Source organism: Oncorhynchus masou, unplaced genomic scaffold (genome assembly GCF_036934945.1).
Source record: "Oncorhynchus masou masou isolate Uvic2021 unplaced genomic scaffold, UVic_Omas_1.1 unplaced_scaffold_3923, whole genome shotgun sequence".
In the NCBI taxonomy this organism is placed as follows: Eukaryota; Metazoa; Chordata; class Actinopteri; order Salmoniformes; family Salmonidae; genus Oncorhynchus; species Oncorhynchus masou.
In genome coordinates this window covers 25,001-33,145 of record NW_027010326.1, presented here as the reverse complement: position 1 = coordinate 33,145, position 8,145 = coordinate 25,001, and the positions used below count along the sequence as shown (strand labels likewise).

Below are 8,145 nucleotides of genomic sequence, written 5' to 3'. Positions count from 1 at the left end.
TCCTCTACCCGTCTCTCATCTCTCTCTCATTCTCCTCTACCCGTCTCCCCTCTCCGTCCTCCTCTACCCGTCTCCCCTCTCCGTCCTCCTCTACCCGTCTCCCCTCTCCGTCCTCCTTCCCTACCCGTCTCCCCTCTCCGTCCTCCTTCCCTACCCGTCTCCCCTCTCCGTCCTCCTCTACCCGTCTCCGTTCTCCTCTACCCGTCTCCCCTCTCCGTCCTCCTCTACCCGTCTCCGTTCCGTCCTCCTCTACCCGTCTCCCCTCTCCGTCCTCCTCTACCCGTCTCTCATCTCTCTCTCATTCTCCTCTACCCGTCTCCCCTCTCCGTCCTCCTCTACCCGTCTCCGTTCTCCTCTACCCGTCTCCCCTCTCCGTCCTCCTCTACCCGTCTCCGTTCTCCTCTACCCGTCTCCCCTCTCCGTCCTCCTCTACCCGTCTCTCATCTCTCTCTCATCCTCCTCTACCCGTCTCCCCTCTCCGTCCTCCTCTACCCGTCTCCGCCCTTTTAGTATCTCTCCTCTACCTAGCCCTTTTAGTATCCTCTCATTCTCTACCCTAGCCCTTTCCTCTAGTATCTCTCCTCTACCTAGCCCTTTTTTAGTATCTCTCCTCTACCTAGCCCTTCTAGTATCTCTCCTCTACCCTAGCCCTTTTAGTATCTCTCCTCTACCTAGCCCTTTTAGTATCTCTCCTCTACCTAGCCCTTCTAGTATCTCTCCTCTACCTAGCCCTTTTAGTATCTCTCCTCTACCTAGCCCTTCTAGTATCTCTCCTCTACCTAGCCCTTCTAGTATCTCTCCTCTACCTAGCCCTTTTAGTATCTCTCCTCTACCTAGCCCTTTAGTATCTCTCCTCTACCTAGCCCTTCTAGTATCTCTCCTCTACCTAGCCCTTCTAGTATCTCTCCTCTACCTAGCCCTTTTAGTATCTCTCCTCTACCTAGCCCTTCTAGTATCTCTCCTCTACCTAGCCCTTTTAGTATCTCTCCCTCTACCTAGCCCTTCTAGTGTCTCTCCTCGACTTAGCCCTTCTAGTATCTCTCCTCTACCTAGCCCTTTTAGTATCTCTCCTCTACCTAGCCCTTCTAGTATCTCTCCTCTACCTAGCCCTTTTAGTATCTCTCCTCTACTAGCCCTTTTAGTATCTCTCCTCTACCTAGCCCTTCTAGTATCTCTCCTCTACCTAGCCCTTTTAGTATCTCTCCTCTACCTAGCCCTTTTAGTATCTCTCCTCTACCTAGCCCTTCTAGTATCTCTCCTCTACCTAGCCCTTTTAGTATCTCTCCTCTACCTAGCCCTTCTAGTATCTCTCCTCTACCTAGCCCTTTTAGTATCTCTCCTCTACCTAGCCCTTTTAGTATCTCTCCTCTACCTAGCCCTTCTAGTATCTCTCCTCTACCTAGCCCTTCTAGTATCTCTCCTCTACCTAGCCCTTTTAGTATCTCTCCTCTACCTAGCCCTTCTAGTATCTCTCCTCTACCTAGCCCTTTTAGTATCTCTCCTCTACCTAGCCCTTCTAGTGTCTCTCCTCGACTTAGCCCTTCTAGTATCTATCTTGTCCCCACCCTCCTCTACCGAGCCCTTTTAGTATCTCTCCTGTCTCCACCCTCTTCTTTCTCCTCTCCTTCATCTGTCTCCTACTTTCTCCTTCTAGGCTCCCCTGCCTCTACATTCTCTTTCTCCCCACCACCTCCCTCCCATCTCCTCTAAACCAGGGCAGGCTGACTCTCAGTGAGGGCTGGTTTCAATGGTCCCTTGGCTATAATAATAAGAGCAGAAATGAGAGAAATGTTTAAGACGTTTTCTTGTTTGCTGTTTTGTGAGGTTACGAGCCTGTCTGTCAGTTTGTTTTTCCCCTTTTTGTAGATTTTTCCCCTGTTTTTTTCTTTGTCCCCCACTCACTGTTTCTGTTCTCCTTTTAACCCTTGTCATTCTTACTTCACCTCCTTCCCCTCTCTCCACCTCCTGTAACATACTCCTGTTATTCTCCACCTCCTCCCCCACTCTCCACCTCCTTCCCCACTCTCCACCTCCTTCCCCACTCTCCACCTCCTTCCCCACTCTCCACCTCCTTCCCCTCTCTCCACCTCCTTCCCCTCTCTCCACCTCCTTCCCATCTCTCCTCCCCCTGTAACATACTCCTGTCATTCTCCACCTCCTTCCCCTCTCTCCTCCCCCTGTAACATACTCCTGTCATTCTCCACCTCCTTCCCTTCTCTCCACCTCCTTCCCCTCTCTCCTCCCCCTGTAACATACTCCTGTCATTCTCCACCTCCTTCCCCTCTCTCCACCTCCTTCCCCTCTCTCTCCACCTCCTTCCCATCTCTCCTCCCCTGTAACATACTCCTGTCATTCTCCACCTCCTTCCCTCTCTCTCCCCTGTAACATACTCCTGTCATTCTCCACCTCCTTCCCTCTCTCCACCCCCTGTAACATGCTCCTGTCATTCTCCACCTCCTTCCCCTCTCTCCACCTCCTTCCCCTCTCTCCACCTCCTTCCCCTCTCTCCTCCCCCTGTAACATACTCCTGTTATTCTCCACCTCCTTCCCCTCTCTCCACCTCCTTCCCCTCTCTCCACCTCCTTCCCCTCTCTCCACCTCCTTCCCCTCTCTCCACCTCCTTCCCCTCTCTCCACCTCCTTCCCCTCTCTCTCCACCTCCTTCCCCCTCTCTCCACCTCCTGTAACATACTCCTGTTATTCTCCACCTCCTTCCCTCTCTCCACCTCCTTCCCCACTCTCCACCTCCTTCCCCTCTCTCCACCTCCTTCCCTCTCTCCTCCCCCTGTAACATGCTCCTGTTATTCTCCACCTCCTTCCCCTCTCTCCTCCCCCTGTAACATGCTCCTGTTATTCTCCACCTCCTTCCCCCACTCTCCACCTCCTTCCCCTCTCTCCACCTCCTTCCCCTCTCTCCTCCCCTGTAACATGCTCCTGTTATTCTCCACCTCCTTCCCCTCTCTCCACCCCCTGTAACATGCTCCTGTCATTCTCCACCTCCTTCCCCTCTCTCCACCTCCTTCCCCTCTCTCCTCCCCCTGTAACATGCTCCTGTTATTCTCCACCTCCTTCCCCACTCTCCACCTCCTTCCCCTCTCTCCACCTCCTTCCCCTCTCTCCTCCCCTGTAACATGCTCCTGTTATTCTCCACCTCCTTCCCCACTCTCCACCTCCTTCCCACTCTCCACCTCCTTCCCCTCTCTCCACCTCCTTCCCTCTCTCCTCCCCTGTAACATGCTCCTGTTATTCTCCACCTCCTTCCCCTCTCTCCTCCCCCTGTAACATGCTCCTGTTATTCTCCACCTCCTTCCCCACTCTCCACCTCCTTCCCCTCTCTCCACCTCCTTCCCCTCTCTCCTCCCCCTGTAACATGCTCCCTGTTATTCTCCACCTCCTTCCCCTCTCTCCACCCCCTGTAACATGCTCCTGTCATTCTCCACCTCCTTCCCCTCTCTCCACCTCCTTCCCTCTCTCCTCCCCTGTAACATGCTCCTGTTATTCTCCACCTCCTTCCACTCTCTCCACCTCCTTCCCCTCTCTCTCCCCCTGTAACATGCTCCTGTTATTCTCCACCTCCTTCCCCACTCTCCACCTCCTTCCCCTCTCTCCACCTCCTTCCCTCTCTCCTCCCCCTGTAACATGCTCCTGTTATTCTCCACCTCCTTCCCCTCTCTCCTCCCCCTGTAACATACTCCTGTTATTCTCCACCTCCTTCCCCTCTCTCCACCTCCTTCCCCCTCTCTCCACCCTCCTTCCCCTCTCTCCACCTCCTTCCCCTCTCTCCACCTCCTTCCCTCTCTCCACCTCCTTCCCCTCTCTCCACCTCCTTCCCCTCTCTCCACCTCCTTCCCCTCTCTCCTCCCCTGTAACATACTCCTGTCATTCTCCACCTCCTTCCCCTCTCTCCACCTCCTCCCCCTCTCTCCACCTCCTCCCCCTCTCTCCTCCCCCTGTAACATACTCCTGTCATACTCCACCTCTTTCCTCTGCATCACGATTCCTTAACTGTTTATTATCATTATTATCATTATTATTATAGCCCTTCTAGTAATAATAATATAGTGTGTGTGTGTGTGTATATGTGTGTGTGTGTATATGAGTATATATGAATGAATGTACATTTATTATTCTCACCTTTCTCTCCCCGCTCCCTCCTCCTCGTTTAGTTTTATTTCTTGGTAATTCCGCTCTCTCACCTTCTGTCTGTCATGTTGCAAGTTTTCAGTTTATTTGCCATTTGAGATTATGATTTTTTTTTTTTTTTAGGCTCATTTCTAACTCATGATTTAAAAACACATTTAAAACCCCTTAGGAAACAATGCTGTGTCTTTCTCCCCGCAGGTAAAGCAGCAGGGTAGCGGGCGTGGGGCCGGGAGCAGCAGCCCAGAGCTGCAGCAGGAACTGTCCAAGGTGAAGTCTGAGCTGGACAAGAAGGTGCTGTTCTACGAGGAGGAGCTCGTACGCCGAGGGCCTCCCACACCAGTGAGCTCAAGGGCCTCCGGAAGGAGCTCCACGACCAGAGGGCCAGCAGCTCTCCCTCCACAAGGAGCTGCTCATGCTCAAGGACAAGCTGGAGAAAGCCAAGAGAGAGAGGTGGGTTTAGGATAGGACAGGTTTAGGCTTTTGCCAAGATTAAGAGGTAGGTTAGGCGAGCATCCACTGTGGCTAAAGTTAAAATAGTGTAACTACCCATTAATGGAAGCTTTGACGTAGGGGTCAAGTATGAGTATCTCTTCAGGATTAGAGGGAGCTTTTCTTCAGAGAATTGTCCAGACCTTTACATTTCTACATTAAAGTGGAAATCTGCGATTGCTACATCCATTTTTGGACTTGAAAATGAATGATGAATAGCCCATTTTTGATTCTTGAAGAATATAACTTATACATGGCTCATGAGCTCACTGTCAATCCCCATCAGAACCCAAAATATAAGCTTCTTTTTTTTACTCATAATTGTGAACATAGACTGTATAGCTCGGTTAAAACTCATTTAGATTTCTCATGGCTGGTCAGTCCTCTCATCCATGAACTGTCTGTGAATTAAAGAGTGGCTACATTTCTCCTGCCCCTTCCTTAAGCTGTATACCCAAAAAGGTGGTGGGGTGCCTGTGTTATTGTTTGACCTGCGGACTTGAGATCTCATTATTTGTGTGCGTGTGTCTCTGTGCGTGTGTCTCTGTGCGTGTGTCTCTGTGCGTGTGTCTCTGTGCGTGTGTCTCTGTGCGTGTGTCTCTGTGTGTGCAGACAAACCGAGACAGATGAGGCAGTGGGCGCTCTAAAGGACAAGTACGAGCGTGAGCGCAGCATGCTGACCGAGGACAACCGCAAGCTGACCACAGAGGCTGACAGGGTAAGGCCCACACATAGGTTGAGTTTACACACTGTGGGAAAGACAGGTGTTGCGAATGGATTCTTAATCGCTCTCTCTGACTTGCTCTCTTCCCCCCCCCCTATCAATACCTCCCTCTGCCTCTCCCCCCTCCCTATCTGCCTCCCCCTCCCTATCTGCCTCCCCCTCCCTATCTGCCTCCCCCCTCCCTATCTGCCTCCCCTCCCTATCTGCCTCCCCCTCCCTATCTGCCTCCCCCTCCCTATCTGCCTCCCCCCTCCCTATCTGCCTCCCCCTCCCTATCTGCCTCCCCCTCCCTATCTGCCTCCCCCCTCCCTATCTGCCTCCCCCCCTCCCTATCTGCCTCCCCCTCCCTATCTGCCTCCCCCCTCCCTATCTGCCTCCCCCTATCTGCCTCCCCCCTCCCTATCTGCCTCCCCCCTCCCTATCTGCCTCCCCCTCCCTATCTGCCTCCCCCTCCCTATCTGCCTCCCCCTCCCTATCTGCCTCCCCCTCCCTATCTGCCTCCCCCTCCCTATCTGCCTCCCCCCTCCCTATCTGCCTCCCCCCTCCCTATCTGCCTCCCCCTCCCTATCTGCCTCCCCCCCCTATCTGTCTTCCCCCCCCTCCATATGTCTCTCTCTCTCAGCTGTGTACGTTTGTGGACAAGCTGACCACTCAGAACCGCCAGCTGGAGGATGAGCTGCAAGACTTGGCCTCTAAGAAGGAGAGCGTGGCTCACTGGGAAGCCCAGATCGCTGAGATCATCCAGTGGTCAGTGCAAAGGCAGCTAGCTGTACAGGGCCAAGGACTTGTCCAATAGGATAGCTCGTTTTCCTTTCCGTTGTCAAATGTTTTGCCACGGTGTGCCCAAGTGAAGATGAACTTTGTAAGGCATGTATAGATGCTTATGAAAGCCGTGTGTGTGTGTGTGAACCCGTAGGGTGGTGATGAGAAGGATGCCCGCGGCTACCTGCAGGCCCTGGCCTCCAAGATGACTGAAGAGCTGGAGTCTCTCCGCAGCTCCAGCCTGGGCCCACGACCCCTGGTAAGATACACTACACACACACACACACACACACACACACTTAAAAGTATACTAATCGAACAAACACACGCTAACTTAGATGTATACAAACCTTCGCCACACACACACACACACGCAAACACCTTGGTCCCATCCCCTCCGAGGTGTGTTTGTTGGCTTCAACAGAGTCCAACTGTCAAATTAGGGCCGCTGGTCTGAGCACAGCCGTAACTAGGGGATACCACCACATCACACGGTACTTCCCTTGTTGTGGTGATTATAATGTTCCCCTGCTGAACACATTGCTTTTATCCCACATTGACACAGTGCCACTGGATGTAAATTGAAGAGATCCAGATCGGGTGCCTGACTGTAGGGGACAGTAGCTGTATATAGGCCATCCCCCAAAAGCTGTGTAGAGGCAGCACCCAGTCTACTCATTTCACCCCAAGGCATTACTGTCAAAGGGCAGTATCATAGAATTATATAATAATTAGACCAAGTTCTGAAAATGGAGTCCCATTCATTCCTATGGACTTTGTATCAGGCAATCAGCCAGACAGGTCTGCTACACTGGACATGTAACTGTAGCCCCCCCGTCGCCCCACTGTCGCCTCCCGGTACCCCACTGTCGCCTCCCGGTGCCCCACTGTCGCCTCCCGGTGCCCCACTGTCGCCTCCCGGTGCCCCACTGTCGCCTCCCGGCGCCCTGTCGCCTCCCGGCGCCCTGTCGCCTCCCCGGCGCCCCACTGTCGCCTCCCGGCGCCCCACTGTCGCCTCCCGGCGCCCCTGTCGCCTCCCGGCGCCCTGTCGCCTCCCGGCGCCCACTGTCGCCTCCCGGCGCCCCACTGTCGCCTCCCGGGCGCCCACTGTCGCTCCCCGGGCGCCCCACTGTCGCCTCCCGGCGCCCTGTCCGCCTCCGGCGCCCCCACTGTCGCCTCCCGGGGCGCACCACTGTCGCCTCCCGGCGCCCACTGTAACCTCCCGGCGCCCCCACTGTAGCCTCTCCCCTCCCGGGCGCCCACTGTCGCCTCTCCCTCCCGGCGCCCCCACTGTCGCCTCTCCCTCCCGGCGCCCACTGTCGCCTCTCCCTCCCGGCGCCCCACTGTAGCCTCTCCTCCCGGCGCCCACTGTAGCCTCTCCCCTCCCGGCGCCCCCCACTGTAGCCTCTCCCTCCCGGCGCCCCACTGTAGCCTCTCCTCGACTGTAGCCTCTCCCTCCCGGCGCCCCCACTGTAGCCTCCCGGCTCCACGGTATCTTTCTACAAAGCCTTGTACTTTCTATGGATGGAAAGGTGTTGTATCAGACATGGTAGTCTTTACTTCAAATTGGTTTTAGCAAAATCAATGTGAACTGAAATAGAAATCACGTAATTTGTTCTTAAATATTCCATATCTACTATATTTCACAATGGATGTGTATCAATATATAATTAGTCACCTGTTAATCTACAGAGCGACATTAGTGTTGAGAGGTCATCTGTCCGGCGCCGTTATAACCTCTCTAGATATAACTCTATAGTTTGTTCGACAGGTCGCAATTGTAAATGAGAACTTGTTCTCAACTTGCCTACCTGGTTAAATAAAAAAAAAATTAAATTCTGTATGCGTAGGGAGTCAATCTTCCTCTTATTTTCGGCCTTAACCTGGTTACAGGGAGAGGAATATTACATCTCTCCGCTCCCTTTGCTAGCTAGCGTTAGCACACTTGTCATCTCCCCTCCGTCCATTCCTATTAGACATGGCTATTTAGCTAGCGTTAGCAACAACGTTAGCACACTTGTCACCTCC

The 8,145-nt window shown here is 53.7% G+C and overlaps 1 pseudogene; it reads left to right on the top strand.

Moving 5' to 3' along the window:
- The first annotated feature begins 4,340 nt into the window (after positions 1–4,340).
- The window catches only part of LOC135534751 (serine/threonine-protein kinase MRCK beta-like), a 25,699-nt pseudogene continuing 21,894 nt past the window's right edge, over positions 4,341–8,145 (top strand).